At 43.5% G+C, this 18,789-nt stretch overlaps 1 protein-coding gene across 3 annotated transcripts in view; it reads left to right on the top strand.

Moving 5' to 3' along the window:
• The window catches only part of SUFU (SUFU negative regulator of hedgehog signaling), a 99,841-nt gene that overhangs the window by 32,214 nt on the left and 48,838 nt on the right, over positions 1-18,789 (top strand). The gene's annotated exons all lie outside the window — the stretch shown is intronic.

The following is an 18,789-nucleotide window of genomic DNA, read 5'->3' as shown; positions in this document are numbered from 1 at the left end:
AACATTTGATGAACCAAAACAACTTAAGTAATGCTTATGAATCCATTCTGAACAAGAAGCAAGAAAAAAAAAAAAAAAACCAAGCCTGGCAGGAACTTTTTGGATAGGCTCCAAGCACTTTCACGTATGAAAAGATTGTTTACTTTGAAAGCTATGCTAAGAGCTAAATTCTTATCTATTGAATAACAAGCCAACTTTTTGGCTATCATGGATGTGCTTTGCTGGGTCTGGTTGAAGTTGAGGGAGAGTAAGGTGTTATACTCCTGCTGAGCCTGAGCATTTTCAAATGGTGATGACTGAGTTGACGACTCATCTAGCAGCTACTGCTGTCCTAAATATTATCGCTATGTATTGCAGTTGCAAAGCATGTCTCATTGCAAGTGATGTATTTTTGTAACAAACACTTCTAAGCAAACGAATGTTCTGTTCCTTTGTTTCCATCTCTCCTGCACTGTGGCTGTGCTTTAGAAAAGCAGTCTTCTGCATTGAATTTCAGACCTCTTTGAGCCTTGGCTTCTCTGTTCACTGTAACAAATGCTTGATGCTTTGTGCTTTTGATTAAATGGCACTACTTCCCCTCCTTCAACAAAACTAAGCTTGCAAGTCTCAAAATATTTTATTTGTGGCTTTATCTGTTCTTAATTTTATCACTGTTTGACCATGACCACAAATTCCAACTCTTTTATTTTTAGTTTTAAAAAAACCCCAAACCTGCCAACCTTGAAAACTAAACTTTGTGCAATTCAGTGACCTTAGCTTGTCATGGTTCGTGGGTATACTGGGAATATCTCATGGTAGAACAAATTTATACTTCAATTCAAATAAAGAGGAAGAAACAATCTTTCTACAGAAAGCTTATCCAGGGCTTATTACAATTGTTAACTCTTTAGGTACTGCAGTATTATGATGCTTGATCAGTATAGAGAGGCTATGGTTTGTGTTTTCCTGAAATTAACATCTGCTTTTTTTTTCCTCTCTAAAGTTAGGTTGTTTTCAAGGGCCTGCCTTTTATACATCATGAGGGCAATATATTGATGTAGCATGGAAACAAATGTGTTGTGTGTACGAGTTCTTGCTGCTTCCAGGTTCCTTGGCCTGAAAGAAAACAGCTGCAGCTGTAAGGTACAGGTTTGGAGAAATTGTCGGGAAAAACTTGTCATGCATAGAGCCTAAAGATAATGGTATAGCATATGTCATGGTTATATTCTCTGCAGTGCATGAAATGTAGTGGGGAACTAGCTAGTGAAACTAGCTTTAGAAGTTTTAAGATGATGTCCGTGAATCAGTTAGAGGTTTGCAGGTTGGCTGAGCTTGATAACATTCACCCCAGAACACGTCAGCCTGAGTAGTCTGAGCCCCCACCATTGCAGGGAGGGACATGACAAGTGGCATTACAGGAGGCTGGAAAATGGCAAATGCTGTTCTTTGCTGCCTGCCACCCTCTTTACCCCCCCACCTGCCAAAAAAACCTCCTTGACAAAACCCCCCAAATTGCAAAAACCTGAGGTTTCTAATTGGTCAGACTTCAGGTCTTGAGAAACTGCTGGGAAAAACAAACCATCTAGAAAGTATCCAGGGAATAATGGCCATTCCAGCATGATTTATCAAGAATAAACCAGAACAAACTAATTGTGTTGAAGTAACAGGCACCATGGGAAGCAGTGAATGCTGGTTACCTTGGTATTAGTGATACACTTGACATTGTCCCTTCCAACAAGTATGTGCGCAAGCTGAGGAAATGCGATCTTGATAAAAACGAAAGAGGGATGCAATACTGGTTGGATATTTAGACTCTTCAGTAATTGTCAACCACAAAAGATGTGTAGAGTTTGGATTCCTCTAAAATCTGTCCTAGAGTTCATGCAATTTGGTATTGACCAGGATGATGAAATGCAGAGTATCCTGATGAAATCTGCAGACGCAGCAAAGCACTATGGTGCTGAGGGCTGGGATTCAGAACAACCTTTGCAAATAGCAGAAATGGTCTGAAGTACCGATGTGCAGTAAGGTCAGGGAGGTGCAGCAAGTATGAGGTCCTGTGCTTACACAGGAATAATTCAATGCACAATTATCAGTTGGGGAAAGGCAGCAGTTCTGAAAAGGAGAAGAAAACTATTCGGAGTTACTATCACCAATGAGCTATACCTAAACCAACACGCTCTTCATGCTGAGAGATAGAAGTTAAATTATTCTGATGTATAAATAGAAGTGTTCTGTGTATTGCATATGATAGGGTCCTACACTGCTGGCAACACCTTGAAGGGAAAGGGAGAGCATTGTATCTCATTTTGGGCAAAAGACTTCAAGTCAGATGTGTCCAAGTTGGTGAGAGTCTGGAGGAGAGCAATAAAAATGACCCAAAGGTCCAGAAAATATGACCTGTGGAGGAATGATCAAAAGAGTTACTTTTGTTTAGTCTAGGGAAGAGAAGATGGAAGGAAGATGTGAGAACAGTCTTCAAATATGCAAAAGGTTGCTGTAGGGAATAAAGTAATAAATTTTTCATGTGCCTGCTGGGGATATGAGAGGCCTATCACTACTAAAATTTCTGTAAGGTAGGCTTAGGGTTTGTCATTAGGAAAAACTTTGAAATGATAAGTGCAGTGAAGCACTGGAATAGTTGCAGATTCCCCATTGCTGCATACCTTTGAGAACAAATCAAACTATTCTTCATGGATATTTGTCAGGAAGAGTTGATCCTTCCTTTAGGTGAGGGCAGAGTAGGAGCCTCCTTAGTCTCCTTTATATTATAAATGTCTTGACTGACTAGGTGTCCTCTTCATGTCTTCTAAACATGATTTTCTATGGTTCCATAAATATATAATTTATCTCTTTTCATAGTCTCCTGATTACTAGTGCACTAAAAGATATTTAAATGTGAGTTTGAAGCCTCAGCTAATATAAAAGTTGAATTTTAATATTTAACCTTTGACTAGTCAATAGCAGGAAGCTGTTTGTGTCTTGGGGACTGCAAAACAGTAGTAACAAAATGTACAAGCAAAGGAAGTAAGCATGCAAGATGCAATTTGTGGGTGGCGATTTAATGTATATTTCAGCTGATTACTTAAGGAGAAACTTACTTACAGGAATTATTCCTTAGAAAATTTATTACACTTTTGAAAAGTGTATTGGACAGAACTAGTTCCAGCAGGTACATGACGAGTTACACATGTTGATAAGAATGTGTCAAAACAATGACCAAACTAGCTATAGCTGATTTGTTGTGTTGGGTGTTTTTCCCACAAACACCTCTCCTGGCATGTCTGCACCCTTTGCACTGTCATGGTGTGGGATTCCCTTTTCAGAGGATAAGAATATGAAGGATATGAAATATCTTCTCCTGTCCTTTAGTTATTTCTGTGAAACCTGCAGGAACTTAGTATCCGTGAGCTTCTGTCCTCTGTCATAATTTAAATCTGTGGGTTAATTTCCCAAAGTTACTGGAAGGGAGGATGGTTCTGACTGATGCGTGCAAGTGCCCAAGGCAGCACTGTCGCACAAGCCTTCGGCAGCCAGGCTGAAAAGCAAGCCCCAAACGACGTATGTCTAGCCTTCCTTAGTTATTTCTGACATGTCATAATTTCTTCAGGTAGAAATTATTGTCTGATGTCTTGTCTATAGTTTGAGGAAGCATGCACACTGTTCCTGCCTGTGTGCGCGTTGGCCCAGTGCATCAGTTTGGGGCCATTATGCCAGCATTGTGTGCTGCAGCTTCCCCCTTTTTTAAACAAGGGTGATTACAGGAATTGTAAGGACTGCAGGTGTAGATGGACTCTTCTTATTCAGTAGTTTTCATCTGATTCAAGTTAGTTTAGTCTGAGCCACAGAGGCACTTTGGTTTGACAGGCAGTATAACTTTTACACTGAAAATAGGACTCAGTGGGATTAAGTGATTTGACTGGGGTCACAGACCTGCAGCCATTAAGCCAGCATATACCTTGACACCTGCTGCCCTGGTGTAACCACTAGGCCTCATCTTCAGATCTGGAGTCCAGAAAGCTTCAATGTGGTAGCCTCAGTGACTCTTTACTTGCCAACATGTTTTCAAACATTCTCAGCACAGGCCAATTTCTGTGCGTAAAAAGGAAAAAAAAAAACCAAAACAACCAAACATAAAACCAAAAAACCAAACCCAAAACAAACTCCTTGCTTCCTTGAATACAAATGAGGCTTGTCTAGCTTGTTTGTAAAACAGTGTTTATTTCTTCCCAGTAGGATGACTAAAGCCAAATAAAATCTCCTGGTAATTCATATATGTTTTTCCCTGACTGTGCCTTTATTTTTTTTTTCAACTCTAGGCTGATTTATTGTTCTCTTCTGGTTGCTATAGCTCTGTAAAATAGATATTTATTTTTTTTCTATCATCTGTTTGTAATATTGACCAGTTTCCAGTGTAGAGCTGGCCCTGGCTCCTCTGTAGTATTCCAGGATTTTAGATTAAAAATGGGGGGGATTAACTGTGTTTTTTAGCTCTACAAAGAAGTATAAATCAACATCAATTTCATTTCAACAGAACCTGTTATGTAGTGAACTCTGCTGCACAAATACTGAAAGTGTAGCACAGTAAATTGCCATAGGTGAACAGGACTCAACCAAGTGCACAGGCTGCGTGCCTTTATTCTGCAAAGGGGTATGGAAACATTAAGTCACTGGTTCCAATTTAACCCAAGTTTGTCATGGCCAAAAGCTCTCATCATCTGATAGTTATTCAGTGGTCCATAAGAAATTGGTTGGGTTTTAGTCTAATTCCTCTTAGACGTTTCCCATAAAACAAGCTGTTCTGTGAGCAGCAGCACAGATCAAGCCTGGTCCTTTACATCTTTGTGTGCTAGCCCCTCTATGTCCCACACTGCTGCAATAAATCCAGTTCTCCCCATACTGCTGCCTATGAGCTCACCTCCCCAATATTTCCCATCCTTCCCCCCATCTCCTAAGCCAGCCTTGTCACATCCGCTAGCTTCCAGCTGGGACGTACGTGCTGTGGCTGGTACCAAATGACGTGCTGGCTGATAAAACAAACTGGTTGCTTGTGTGCAGAGCAGTTGGCTGACATGCTGGGCATGACAGGCAGCTATCGAGCTCGTGCTTTGGTCTCCAACCTGTTGCTGGCTTCTCCCAGAGCTGGCTGGAGGCTCTGAAGTTGTTGGGGAGGGAACTGCCAAATACAACTCTTGTAAATTGTCCTGATAGGCATTGCACCAAAGTGCTGGTTGCAGATGGACCCGGCCCTTTTTACTCCCCCCTGTAGATGACAAATAAAGCTTATGCAGCACTGCTAGTAATCCAGAGAGAAGCATCTCTGAAAAGATGTCGATCAGACAGACAACACTGAAGAGACCTCATGGGAAATGTTTCTGTCTGCAGAAAGGATGACTCTAAGAGGAGACATTTTGTAGGCACATAAATGCACTTTCTCTTGAAATATTCTCCCAGGGTTGTGCAGAGAAAACATTGAAGCCGGGACTGGATTTACTCTTACCATCTTGTTGCTGTTACTGCTCAGGATGCTCAAGGGTTGAAACTTGCCTGCTGGCACTATCTGATCACACTGCCCTGCCCAAAGCTGGATGCTCAATACCTGTTGCATGTCCTGGCAGACGAGGCTCATCCTGCTATAGCAGCTCTGCTCACTTTGTGTGTGTGTGCCAGTTGCAGAAAACCCTTCATTTGCAGCACAAGAGATGACAGCTTGCCTCATGTCAGCCTCAGCCTGCGTGTGCAGTTGTAACCTATGCTAACTTGATTGTGTATCTGAGCTCTTGGGGGAGAGACATTAGTGTTGCAGTGTGGCTTTATGTGTTTTTTTCTTTGAGTGCACTTGAAGGATGGGGCAGCTAGACACCTATCTGCTTTCCTCACATGGCAAGTCGCAAGAAGCCTTCTCGCTGTTTAGTCTTTGGCATCAAACTTTCTTCTCTAATCCGTTTTGGTTTTTTTCTGTGACTCTTCTGGGTTTGGTCCAGCAGAGCTCTTTGAAAGACATTACAACTGTTCTTTTCCCCCTCTCAAAGAACCTGTAAACTTCCAGTGCCTGCTTTTAATGTTAAGATGGTCTTGCCAACCCCTAGCAGGGGTCTGTAGGGAATAAGCATAGCAATATTGACCATCTGCAACATTCAGGCTCTTTGGCGGAGGGAGCCTTTCTCTTGGAAAGGAAGGAGAGGACAGGTCTTGGCACTGGTGATGCTGAGACTGGTGCATAGGTCAGAATGCAGAGGTGCTTCTGGGTTCCCTACATAAGATTAATGCAGTTCCTCTCCGCACATTTGCAAAGCTTAATATTATTTGTCTGTTTGTATGACTAATTTTTGGGACCTTCAGAGTCCAATGCTTTTATTTTTGTTTGTGAGGCAGGGAAACGCTCAGGTCCATTTTGTTGCTGCGTACCGAGGCACAGCCTTGGCAGTCATTAGAGAGGAACTTTGCAGTGGCCCTGGCTGTGGCTGAGGCTTCCTAGGCTGTGTACTAGCACGCACCTGGTGGCCTGTCTTCCTCTGAGTCCTGTCTCAGAGTGGTTTCAGCTATGGGTTGCAAACTAGCTGACAGCATAGAGCAGAAATATAGCTGTGAATGCTGCTGAGTGCTGTTATGCTACCGTGCAGGTGCTGTGCCCCTATTCTCTTTCTTCCTGGCAGCATAAATGGAGTTGCATGACCTTAGATTTTGGCTGATTAAATTAACTTCACTTCTCTGTCTGTTCAGAATAGGCAGGGTGCTGCCCCTTTGTAATACTGGAGGCACCCCAGTGCCAGGCTCAGTCCTGCCCTTTGCCTTGGAGCATTGTCACTTCTTCAGCCGCTGATGAGACAAACCGGCAGTTATTTAGCTCTTGCTGGTTTTGGTGGGTAGCAACTCCCTCGCCTTTCTGGGGACTTGCTAGGACATTGTGTCACACTGGAGAATCTGTTCTCCACAAAATTTCTTTTGCTATGGTGATAGAAAAGCCCCTGCAACCCTCTGGCCAGGCTTAAAAAGTGCTGGGCGATTTCTCAGGAACTTGAGAGGAGGGGACCAACACCACTGCTGTGTGACATTGTCTTTTGCTTCATCAGCACTGGTGGTGTGAACCTGGACTGGGCAGGTTCCTCCCAGTCTGCAGTTCAGCAGTAGGAAAGCATGACTGGGAACCCAGGAGTTTCCAAAGACACCTGTGCTCTCATTCAACTTGGAGGGTGAAAAGTCTATGGGTTATGTTGTCAGTGAGCTAGTTATGTAATATAAATCAAAGCCTTTTCTTCTCTACTTGTCTAACCTCACAAGTTTAGGCTTTTTTCTCTCCTGCAGTTTGTCTGGACTCATGAGTCAGGCTGGGTACTTCCTGTGCCTTGTTGTGGAAGCCACTATTGTGTCTCCGACTTGTAGCTCTCAGCTGAGAACAGGTCTCTGACCTTCTCCGGCCCCAAAGGGTAGGTTGACACTAAGGCATGGAGAGACTTTGTGCCAGGAGCAGAGGCACAGAAAGTCTTTGTTTCTTATAAAAGACATTGTTGAAATAGAAGGAAAGCTGTCTTCCCTGGGGTGCTTTACTGATTGCATAGTATTTCTAGGCAGTAAGCAAGGGATCACAACACTGCCTAAAAGAGAAGGCTTGTTTTTAACTGCTACTGGAATTTAGATATAGTAGGTTTAGGCCCAGTTTGAGTTGGCTAAATTTCAACTGGTGCTGTCCCTTTTAATTCTGTCAACTGATGTCCTGTTTCTGCCTGAGAAGTGAACTTGGCTCGTTGCTTTTCAGCTGTTCAGTACAGTTCATTCAGTTGGTTTATTTAAAAAAAAAAAAAAGGGGGGGGGGGGGAAGATCAGTCTTCTCTCTGTGCTTTGAATCAGTCCACGTGCCCTGAGGCTGCTCCCCAATGTCAGGGATGGACAGAGCAGCAACAGTTGTAAATCTGATACACGGTTGCATTTATAAATGCACAAGTTGTTTTAGCCTTCATACTGCATGTGGGCTGCCACTGGGAGAGAGAGGAAAGAAACAGGCATGGAGACCCAGAGGAAGCTGTGTGACGCATCTCTGTGCAAGGCTGCTGCAACAGCCGAAGTGGTAGGAGGACAGCCAGCAGGCCCTGTGCCCTGGGATGCTTGGATGCTGGCCCCTAGCAGGTGTTTATCCTGAGTGGCCGCAGTTCAAGATCAGAACTGATCTTGCTAATGTTTTCTGCCCGAAGTGGAGGGGAGCCGAGCTCTCTGCAGGAAGCCTTTTCTCCATCCTACCCAGAGCCTCCCTGCTGCAGGAGGGTAAGGAGGAGCCGACATGCTGGGGAGCAGCAGGCCCTGTTAAGAAGAGCATCTCTGACTCCTGCAATAAGGAAGCAGGAGAGAAGCTGCATGCAGCCAGCCCAGCCTCGGACAAAGGCTCTGTCCCCTGTACTGAAGGAGGAATGCAAGACAAAGGAAACAGCTCGGGGAAGGCAGAAAACTCCCCCTCCTGCTGGTGTGAGGTCCTTTGGCATCTTATATATGAGGTCTTTGTCCCACCCGGCCTTTCCGGGGAAACGGAAGCAGCCGCTTTAATACTTAAAAGCTTCTGCACAGAACAGTGTTGCCTCCTCCTATCGAGGAGCTGAAAGCCACAACACAGAGGGATTGTTCTGCAGTTGCAGGAGCATCCTCTCTTGCTGCCTGTGTGCAATTGTTTGGGATGCATAGAGGAGACTTTGAAGGTTACATGTACTGTGAAAAGGACTGTTTTTTCCCTTGACGGCTGCCAAGCCCATGTTAGATGAAACTGCAGAGAAGAGTGGACTGAGCTGGAAGTTGGGTTCACTGTTACATATCCACCTTCTTACGCTTTCTATTGAAGATCTGTGCAGCAAGTGGTGCTCAAACTGTGCTTTCTGACTAACCCACTCTGCCTGCGAGAGTGGCAGTACGTGGAGCTCATTACAGACCATCTTCTGACAGCCTCAGATGCAAAGATCCTTTGCAGCAGCCTGCTCAGCCAGGAGGCAGCAAATGGGCACAGCAGGGGAAGCGTTTTGTTCTTGGTGGGGAAGAGAAACTGGGAGAGTATATTCAGAGGCTGCAGGCAGCCCAGAGCCTGTGGAAAGTGGACTCTCCTGCTTTTTGGTTTAAAATTAGGGGCTTAAAGGAATCATCTTGGAACACTTAGGATGACGTTTCAAAAGGTGCTCCATAAACAGGCTGGCCATTTTGCATTTAAACCATAAGTATAGCTCTTGGACTAAGTTTGTGTGTTCTCTCTTGCACTACTGTAATGGGTTGGTAGAGCTCAATGTGTAACTGATATTTTACACAAATATGTGTGAATACAAAGTTCCTCTGTTTCCTGCCCTTCGGCCTCCTGCTTTGCCAAAGTAAAACAAAAGTTTGGCCTGTGCAAGCTTTAAATTCCTGAAAATTTAAGAGAAAATAATCAACCACTGAGAAAAATGCTACAGTGCGCTCTCAAAGGCCCCTCCCTTCCTGTCCATTATAAGACCCAGAACTAATGCCTGGGTAACTAGAACTCTTTTTCTGAAGAGATTCCGATGTGATAACTCCGTAGGTGTTTTCTCACAGACCGTCTCCCCGTTCTTGCCCTTTCTTGAGTAATTTTTGCTAAAAGGGATACCCTAGTGCAATCTAGCAGTCCTTCTATCAGACATCTGTACTGTGAAGGCTATTAAAAGAAGCTGCTCGCATCTTCTTTGGATCCTTCGGAGAAGGATATTGCCTTTGCTTCCCTTTCAAGCTCCTTGAAAGCTCTTCAACAGAAATATCTCATAGATAGTTATCTAGGGGAAGAACACAAGTGACTGTACGGTCTCTTGGTGCTCCTGTGTCCATCCAAGCATCCATCCTTCTTGGTGGCTTGCACATGCGCAAGTATGTAGGAGGTCTAAGAACAAGAAAAGAAGCTTTTCTCTCCTGATGCAGTTCTCTTCCCTTGCTGAAGACACCTTGCTTTGTTCTAGTTGCACCTGGCTGGGAAACCTTCAGGTAACCGTAAAACATTGTGGCTTTCACGTGCCAGAGCACAGGATAAGTTTTTTTAAATGAAAGGCAAGTATCTCTTCAAATTGGACACGTGGGACCATGTAATCTGTAAATAAACTGTCATTAAATACCTATTTTGAGCTGAGTCCTTATCTGACAGGAGATCCTGCTGTATAACATCCTTTCTTGCTCCTGGGCCTCCACCCCATCCTGAGGCTATTCAGTTTCTGAAACTATTGAAGCTATTAATACTGTCCTTTGAAGGGGAGCTGTAAAACGTGTCTTGTTCAGGTGAAGGATGCAGAAAGCTGGTGGCAGTGCAGCTGGACAGAGGTGGAAGGGTCTCTTGCCTGGCCTGGAGCTTGGGATTTGCGTCATTTCTGCTCCCTTGTGGTTGCTGGGCTGGAGGATGGAGAGGGTAAGGGGAAGGTTGTCCCACTTGCCTATTGGAGGAGGTGAAAGCAGCCCAGCCCTGCAGCACCCAAGAGCGATGGGTCTGAGTGACAGGGTATAGAGGAGCAAGAGCTTGAAGCAGGAGAGTTTTGTGGGGCTGCGAAGGAGCAACTCGCATCTGTCTTCATTTTCTTTCTCCACCATACTCGGCAGTGCCAGGTAAGTCCTTCCTCCAGCCTTCCCTCCCTGTGGGAGGGAGCCATGCAGATAAATCTGTAGATAGGTGAGAACTGTGTTGTTACAAAAGCAAGGCGGGAGGTGCATCCTGCCCCAGGCAGTGCTTATGCCAAGGGGATGCCAAGTGTGATGGATGTGCCAGCTCCTGCCTCTGCTGACTGCGAGGGCTGCAGAAGGCTGTAAGGAGCAGACGTGGAGGAGCTGAATGAAGTTGTGGGAAGGAGAGGAAGCGTGGGAGGAGGTGGCTGGCGGAGCAGGCTGTACGGAGTCAGGGAGAGGACAGGGGGCCCACCGCTCGCAGAGGGTGGGAGCGTGCCCTGGGCACGGGAGTCACTCGCTGGGAGCCTGCGTGAGAAATTCTCGGAGGCTGCAGTCATGGAAATTGTATACGTGCATAGAGATGGGCAGGGAGAAGGAGCGAGCCAGACGCGCAGATGTGTAAGGGATGGAAAGAAATGTCCTGGAAAATAGAAGAGGTAGAGGAGGCCCAGAACCAAACTGATGATTTTATGATAGCATTTTAGCATTTGTTTTTCAGCTAAAATATTACATTCTGCAATGTCACATAAGGCATCCGGGTGCATGGGATTTACTTTGTAATAAGAAAAGCAGCATTTGCAACTCCGTCAGTGGAAGCCACAGTACAGCGAGACACATTTTCCACCATCCCACTGCCAGTAGGGGTGAGTGACGGCTCTGAGTGGGCATGGAGGAGTGAGGAATCACAATGTCCTGCTGGTGATGTACCCTGGGAAGGCATGGGAGGCCCTTCATCTGGCTTTCAGTCCAGGAGACTTAAATGATCAAATAAGTTTATGTATGCTTGCATAAATTGATGGGGCTCTTTTGAGAGGCTCGTTAAGTTTCCAGACTTAACACCCTGGACCTGTGCAGTAATCAACTTTGTATTTTAAACCTGCTGATCAATTTTTTTAAAAAATCTGCATCATACCTCTGCTTTCTGAAACTGTCTTCAAAGCCCAGAGGTCAAGCAGTCCTTACAGTACTGATAATCTGTTTTTTCCACACTGTTTTGTTTTTTTTTTTAAAAAAAAGAACCTTTTGCCTAGGCCCCTTGTTTCTAAAAGCCTAATTTGAATCCCTGCAGTGGAGCTATTGTTTAATTGTACTCCAGGGATTTAATTCTTCCTAAGGCATCTTGTCTATGCTGCATGTCTGCAGCAGGCAGCAGCACCGCGTGAATTTGCACCTCTTTGGAGTGCCCAGGCTGGGGCAGTTCCTGTTTCCCAGACAGAAGATAAGGGGTAGCAAAGCTGAACGGAAAAAGAAAAACGGGGAGGAAAAGCATTTTTTTAATGTAGTACAAATATGTCATGGCTTGGATTCTATTAATTCCTTGTATATTCTTAAAACACGTTCAGCTTGACTTGAAATTATAAACTAACTGCCAGCGGGTCCCACAGATTGTATCACAATTGTTTTTCCCCTTTACCAATCCATGTGTGCAGTCCTTTGTAGGTTAGGAAACTAAGCAGATGACTGAATTTAGCATTAATTTGATTATCCATGGATTATCTTAATTAAATGTAGCTGGCAAATGAGTCTAAATGAAGTCTTTTTCTTTATATGCTGGTTTTTTTACTTTGCATCTATACAATGAGTTGCAATAACACTATTACTTTGAGGTTTTTAGACATGATTTTCACCTTTAGCTTTTGTATTGGTTTGTTATAGCTACGTCTTTGTATGCTTGCTTATATCCGTTATTGAGCTAGTTAGAAATGTATTAAGTAGCTCTGGTGAAAAATACAGCTAATACATTTCAGTGTTGGATTCTGCATCTGCCCTTAGTTTCTCTCAATTAATTCTAGCTGTTCAGTCTGCAAAATGGTACTGAAAAACAGCATCAAATCTTATTTGTGACAGATTGCCAGATTACCTTTTTTTTTAACAAAGCCAGACTGAATATTAAAAATGTGTTGGAGAAAATACATTTATATAATAAATTACACAGACCATGCATGGGGTAATAGCAGTGCAATAAATTACATTGTTTCTGTAAGTATAGGATAAGCTGCATTCAATTTAAACGTCTGGCTGCATCACTGTCATGCTGGTCAGGAACTCACTGGGGGCCTTTTTAACATTCCTGCACCCATAAGTCATGGAGTCGAAATCGTTGTTTGCTCTGCCCTCAAATACGGAATTTCTCTGAGTTATGCGGACTGACGTCTGTGACTTGCTGCCTGCAGTTTAGCTGAGATTGAATACAAAATGCAGGTTTGTACCCCTTAAGAGCAGCGAGTTTTCAAGCCGCTGAGTGATGCAGATAATGTAGGTCTGGCTTGTGTGAGGGATGCGGTCATCTTGTTTGCGTGCCAGCATCCCCAGTGCCACACGCTGTTGCAAATTTATTGGGTATGGTTTTTTAGACCAAGCTAGCAGAGATGTGCCAAGTGTTGTGCTAGCATAGCTAAGCAGTGTTACTGGCTCAAGAGGGTGATCCAGGTAACTGCTGCTTTCTCAGGGGGACAAGCAGGATTGTTTCTTTCAGCATCATCTTGCACATATCCCAGATTAAAGTGACCACGTAATGATGGCCTGGCTTTCCACAGAAACAAGAGAGGGACACAGAAACTTGCTTTTGAAGGATATGAATGCAGTAGGGTGGCTGTTTTCCCAAAACCAAGCACACTTGGTAGTAGTTAACGTACTTAGGGCTTCTCCCACTCGGTGCAGTATCAGCTCATAACCTGTAACACACTGTCCAGAAGGATTTATCTGACTGATTAGTCAGAACAGTTTAACCCCTGCAGATTTTAGCTGGCATTTCGAAGGAGGTGAACATGAGATACAGAGGAATGGTCAGGCTACAGATCTATTCTCCTAATTTGAAAATCTGTCTAAAGAATTGCATGGTGTGACCATGTCAGAAAGGGGAAGTTTCTAGCCTTTGGATGAACCAGGGTGATGCAGTCCAAACTGCCCTGGAACCAGACTTAGTCTGGGGACTGTATGCCAGGCCATGCATGGACAGGAGATATGCTTCAAGTTCCCTTGCTGTCTCCTTGCTGGTAGAACGGCATCAGCTCCTTGTTTTCCTCCATACAGTCCCCTGTGCACGTGCCAGAGAAGATATTTGTCTCCCAGATGCCCAAAGAGCTATTTCCCATCTGCTCTGGGTGCAGGGTAGGAAGCTCACTTGGAGGTGTTCCCTGACCCAGATTCAGCCTGGGGCCACCTTTTGGATGGAGCTCTCTTAGCTCCTAGTACTTGTCTCAGTTTGCTGTCCTTTTCAGCTTACTCCCTTGAATAGCCACAGGGAATAAGGGCTCCCAGCAGGATTCCATACAAGCGAAACGGGCAGGTTTAAAAAATAAATTGAAAATACAGTGGGAAGTAATCTGTGTTTTTCTCTAGAGCTAAGTAACACCTCTTAACCATAGATTGCATGCATTACACTGTTTATAAAACATCTTGAGGCCAAGAATATGACTTGGTTTTATTTCTTTAGGCATCAGCTATATTTAGTCAAAGTAAAGGTGGGGGGGGGAATGCATGTCAAGAAAATACATGAGCGATGTTACACAAAGAAAATTTACTAGTCTACAGTGGAATGGTTCCCTCTGAGTTATTTCCCCAGTTCTCATTATAGAGCAGTTGGATAGTAAAGTTAGGAGAGATTGCGCAGCTGAATTATGACCATTGCTGCATGAAGGAACCTCACCTGCTTTATGTGGGCTGTAAAAGAAAATGGATAATGACATTTTAAAGACTTCAGAATATAGGAAACTTAACAGAGTGGTCTGGTATAACTGTCTTATAGATGCTGCTTTTGCATAATAGAATGGTACAAGAACTGGTCTATGGGACATTTAGAGGCTTCTCATTTCTGTAAAGCTAGAGAGAGGCTTTGGATTTGCTTTTATAAATTATGAAATAAAATAGTAAGTTTGAAATGAAATGTTTTAATGATTTCCTTGTTGAGTTCTTACGAAATCAATACCTCCCTATGAAGCAGTTTGATTTCATGGAATCAGCATTCCCTAACAGAAAGGAAAAAAAAAAAGAAAAAATCAGTAGTTTTTGTTAAAACACAAACTTGCAGAAAAAGAACCCTTTTCAAATCTGTGAGGATGGGTCACCTTGCTGCGTTAGGTTTAAGTCCTGTTAGTGCCCTTTCCAAGCAGGAAGGGTGCAAGTGTCCAAGAGGTTACTGTAAGCAAGCCTGTGTATTTACAACACATCCAGTGCTCCCATCGTAACTGCTGAAGGATATGTATTTATTCTGAGGCAGGTCAGGTAGCTTAGCTCTTCCTTCCATGGAGGGAACATGTAACCAGCTCAGGTTTACTGTGGGGCAGAAGTATTCAACAGCAGTCCCTTCTGAATCAGCTCAGATACAGTAAATCAGAGCCTTTGTTTACTCCTGAGGATTTGCTGATTTATCCATACACTAATATCATTTGGATTTAATATTTTTAATATATTTTCTTTCAGTTCCTTTGCTACTTAATTCTTCCTGTTGATGGCTAGATAATTTCTGAGCCTTGCCATCTGTCCTACAGATTTGACAATTCCCTGGTAACTTTTTCTGATGACCGTTGTTTCTGCTGTCCTCGCCTAAGGAAACAAGGCTTATGCAATCATGCTGTTCTTAAGCCTAAAAGACTTACTGCGCCACCCTAATGGTGTTTGAACCTGCTGGCCAGTGTCAAACAGACTTAACAGAGTGGTAGGGCTCTTGAAGAGACTTGGTTTTACAAGGACTGTAAAAATGAACAGGTGAGTAAAAATGCTAACTGTGCCCTCTGCGGTGGAGAGGAGTGGAGATGTGTTGCGCTTGACCTTAGGCACAAGTGAACCTAGATAGGATCCTCCAGTGCATGCCATAGCCGCAGTAAAAGCTTTAGGCGGAGGTCCGTCCTCCTTAGGCTATGGTGAGTCCATCCACAACATGCTCACCCACAGAGAAGAGAGCATCCGTAGTTCCCCCATTCATAGGAGTCTTCTCTAAGCTTACCCCTGAGCGTGGGAACACACCAACTGGTTTGAGGCTTGCTATCACAAGAATACGTCAAACTCTTCTGATTATATAAAATTATTTGCTTGGACAGGTCACATCTCTTGTTGGCTTTGCTGTGGAGACAGGTAATACAGAAGTTCAGAGAAGCAGAAGTCTGCAGCAGCAGCACATGACACCCGAGTCCTGGCATTTGCTGCTCCCAGACCGATTGTTGCCCTCTTGTAATGGTGGAGAGGGTGCTTGTTCAGTAGAAGACCGTGATTTTTCACGGCTACTGCTGAAAGCCATCTCACCTTTTCCTGGATTCTGGACGCAAATGCATTTTGTCTCATTAGGAAATACAGTGCAAAAGGACTTCTGTAACAGCTGTTGTGCTTCAGTCCTTCCTCAAAACCATTAAGAAACTTTGCCACAGGTGCTAATCTGCACAGCATTACAGCAGGTCAAAAGGGTTGTCGCAGCAGAGCTTGTTAAGAGTGAAAACTGTTGGATGGGTAGTTTCTGTTAATGGGCTTGGATAAAGCAGAGGCTGTTCCGAAATCTACGAGGGGCGGGGACAGCATCGGTGGTGTGATGTGATACTTGCAGGACTAGCTTTGTTGCCGAGACTGTAAACTTTCAGGTTTACTAAACTGAGATAATTTGCAAAGGAATGTTCTGTGCTTATCTGAAAGGGGAGTCATGTTTTGGCCTAAAACTAGAAATTGTTTGGGGATGCTTGTAATAGTGAGTCCTGTCAGACTGGGTCAGTGCTCCATGGACATAAACGTCTTCCTGTAATCTTTTATTTTTACATACAATGTTTATTTTACATATTTATTAATACCTATTTTCATGTCTGTATTTTCAAGCATTTTGTATATAAGTAGCTTCCAGTTGTGAGTGTAGCTGTCTCTTTTGATATCTGCAGTAGGCATCAAAATGTGTACTGAGAGGTATGGCTATAAAACCATGAATGTTGTTGAGAGACCCATATTGGCATCATTATCACTGAAGGTACTAGTCCCATCCTTGGTTCATAGCAGTGCAAAACATATGTCAGAAATTAGTTTGGAGGTGGCAGGCTGTTCCTCTGGTTAGTCCACATGGTATGGGAGAGAGATACGGGGATGCATTTTTGGGAACAAAAGAAGCTGTCATTAGGCATGTCCTAACTGAAGCGTGTTGCTCCTTGTAAGGTGTTTGTGCTCCTCATGTACCTGAGATGAGTGCATGTGTCCTGTGCCTACTCATCTCTTGGTTTTATGGAAATGTGTATGTACATGTAGGAAATACTAGCACATTGTACGTGTTTGTGGATGAAAGGCAGGTTGTACAGAGTGTGTTATTGACAGCACTGCAAATGATAGAAAGGTGCAAAAACCACAGGAGACTTTTCACGTCGATCTGTGCTGTGATGACTTTGAGGATTTATTTGGATATTTTATATTCTAATTCGACATTCGTGAAAGCCACAAATTTAGTTATAAATTTACTTTGGAATCGTTTATGAAAACTTTAGGATTTTCTGAGTAAAACATTGTTTAAAACTTAAATGTTTAGAAAGATTTTGATTGTCTTGTTTTGAAAACGTGAGTGTGAAAGGTGGGAAGGGAGGATGCTCATCTGTGTTTCCAGCATGAGGCAAGAGCAAGTGGTTATCTAGTCCTTTGTTTCTGTAATTTCTTAGTTTCTGTGGCTACAAGTCCTGCAATTCAAGCTGTCCTCAGTGCTGCAGTGGTCTCTGTACAAGAGCTGATCTTACATTCCACATGGGTTACAATGCAGCAAGGATGCGCTGAGTTTCAGGCTGTAATTCTGAATTTCTTGCACTCTTACAGGTTTTAATTTGGCTTCATGTTATTTGCAGAATTTTTTTGTGTGTTTTAATTGAGTAGTCAGTGTGAATTTTGTGGTATTCGTGTGCATGCAAGAGAGAGGGAGATTTTCTAAGTGTTCAGTGTTCACATGGACATAAACAGGTGGGTTTCCAGCAGAGACATTTGCATTTGAAAACCTGCTCTAAACGGGCTGGGCTTTCCCAGGAGAAGCAGCACCAGCAGTGAAATGCAGCGATCGATCAGCATAGAATTGTGTGAGCATTTGATGGGCAAAATGTTGTGGTATAAAGACAGGGCCCAAGAATAAGGTCTTTGTGGCTTTGTTTCATTGCTGAAAACTGTGACTGAGAGGCTTTTATAATTTAAAAAAAAAAAGTAACGAGCCACATTTTGGCCAACCTGGAAAATATCACAAGATCCTTTGCAACGTTCTAAGTGCTGTTTCTTTAATCCATTTTGATACTAAAAAAAAAAAATCATGTTTTTCATTTCTGTCTGCTTATATTTCCCCAACTCCGAAAGTAAATTAATATCTGAACCACTCCTTTCAGTTGCGGAGCTGAAAGCCTGTAATTTAGTGTACATAACGATAAACTCTTTCTTTCAAGCGGCTTGCATTTGCTATGTTTTCTTTCCTAATTTTAACTAAGGAAAACATTCCCTTACTTATCACAACACTTCTGCTACATGCCTTGTTTTTCGGGCCAAGTTCCTTATGGTATTTGGAGTTTATTTTAATTCTTAATCAAATGAGCTGTCCAAGAAATTCATCAGAAAAAACATATGTAATAAATGTTCAAACACACACCAATGGGGACACCTGGTGGAGAAACTACGAGTTGCCCACGACGCCCTCCATTAAACCCAGGAATGGGTGAGCATGAGTTAGCTCATCAGTGAGATGACTGCGAGTATTTTTAACTACAGCAGCTGCGAGAGAACCCTCATTAGTTTACCTGCCTGCCGCTGATGGCTCCCTCGAAGCATCCTGCACTTGCTGCTGGCCAAGAGGCTGTGCACGCAGTCGTGGTGGTGCTGATGCACGGTGAGTGGCGTGCAAGCACCCGATTCCTCGGTGTCTGTTGTTTAATGTGACTGGGGACAAAGCTGCAATTACTGGCAAATGCTGCTTCTCTCTTGCTGCTGCAGAAGCTGCCACGTTCAAGGATTCTCAGATAAGTCCTATAGATAGTTACTTAAGAGATGTCCTATTGATATGTGTTTGGAAGGTCATGTGGGAAGGTTAGGTGAAGATCCAGGACCACATCTGCTTGTAGCTGCAGGGCAGAGAACACTTCTCTGAATTGGATCCTGCTCTGTATCATGTGAGATGTTCCAGTCTCGACAGACAGCAACTCAAGTAACCACTAATATTTTCCAGTCTGCAGTGGAAGTCCTAGTCCTCCTCCAGTG

Source organism: Aquila chrysaetos, chromosome 11, assembly GCF_900496995.4.
Source record: "Aquila chrysaetos chrysaetos chromosome 11, bAquChr1.4, whole genome shotgun sequence".
NCBI lineage: Eukaryota > Metazoa > Chordata > Aves > Accipitriformes > Accipitridae > Aquila > Aquila chrysaetos.
The sequence above is the reverse complement of the archived record's forward strand: the minus strand, read 5'-3'. Positions and strand labels throughout refer to the sequence as shown.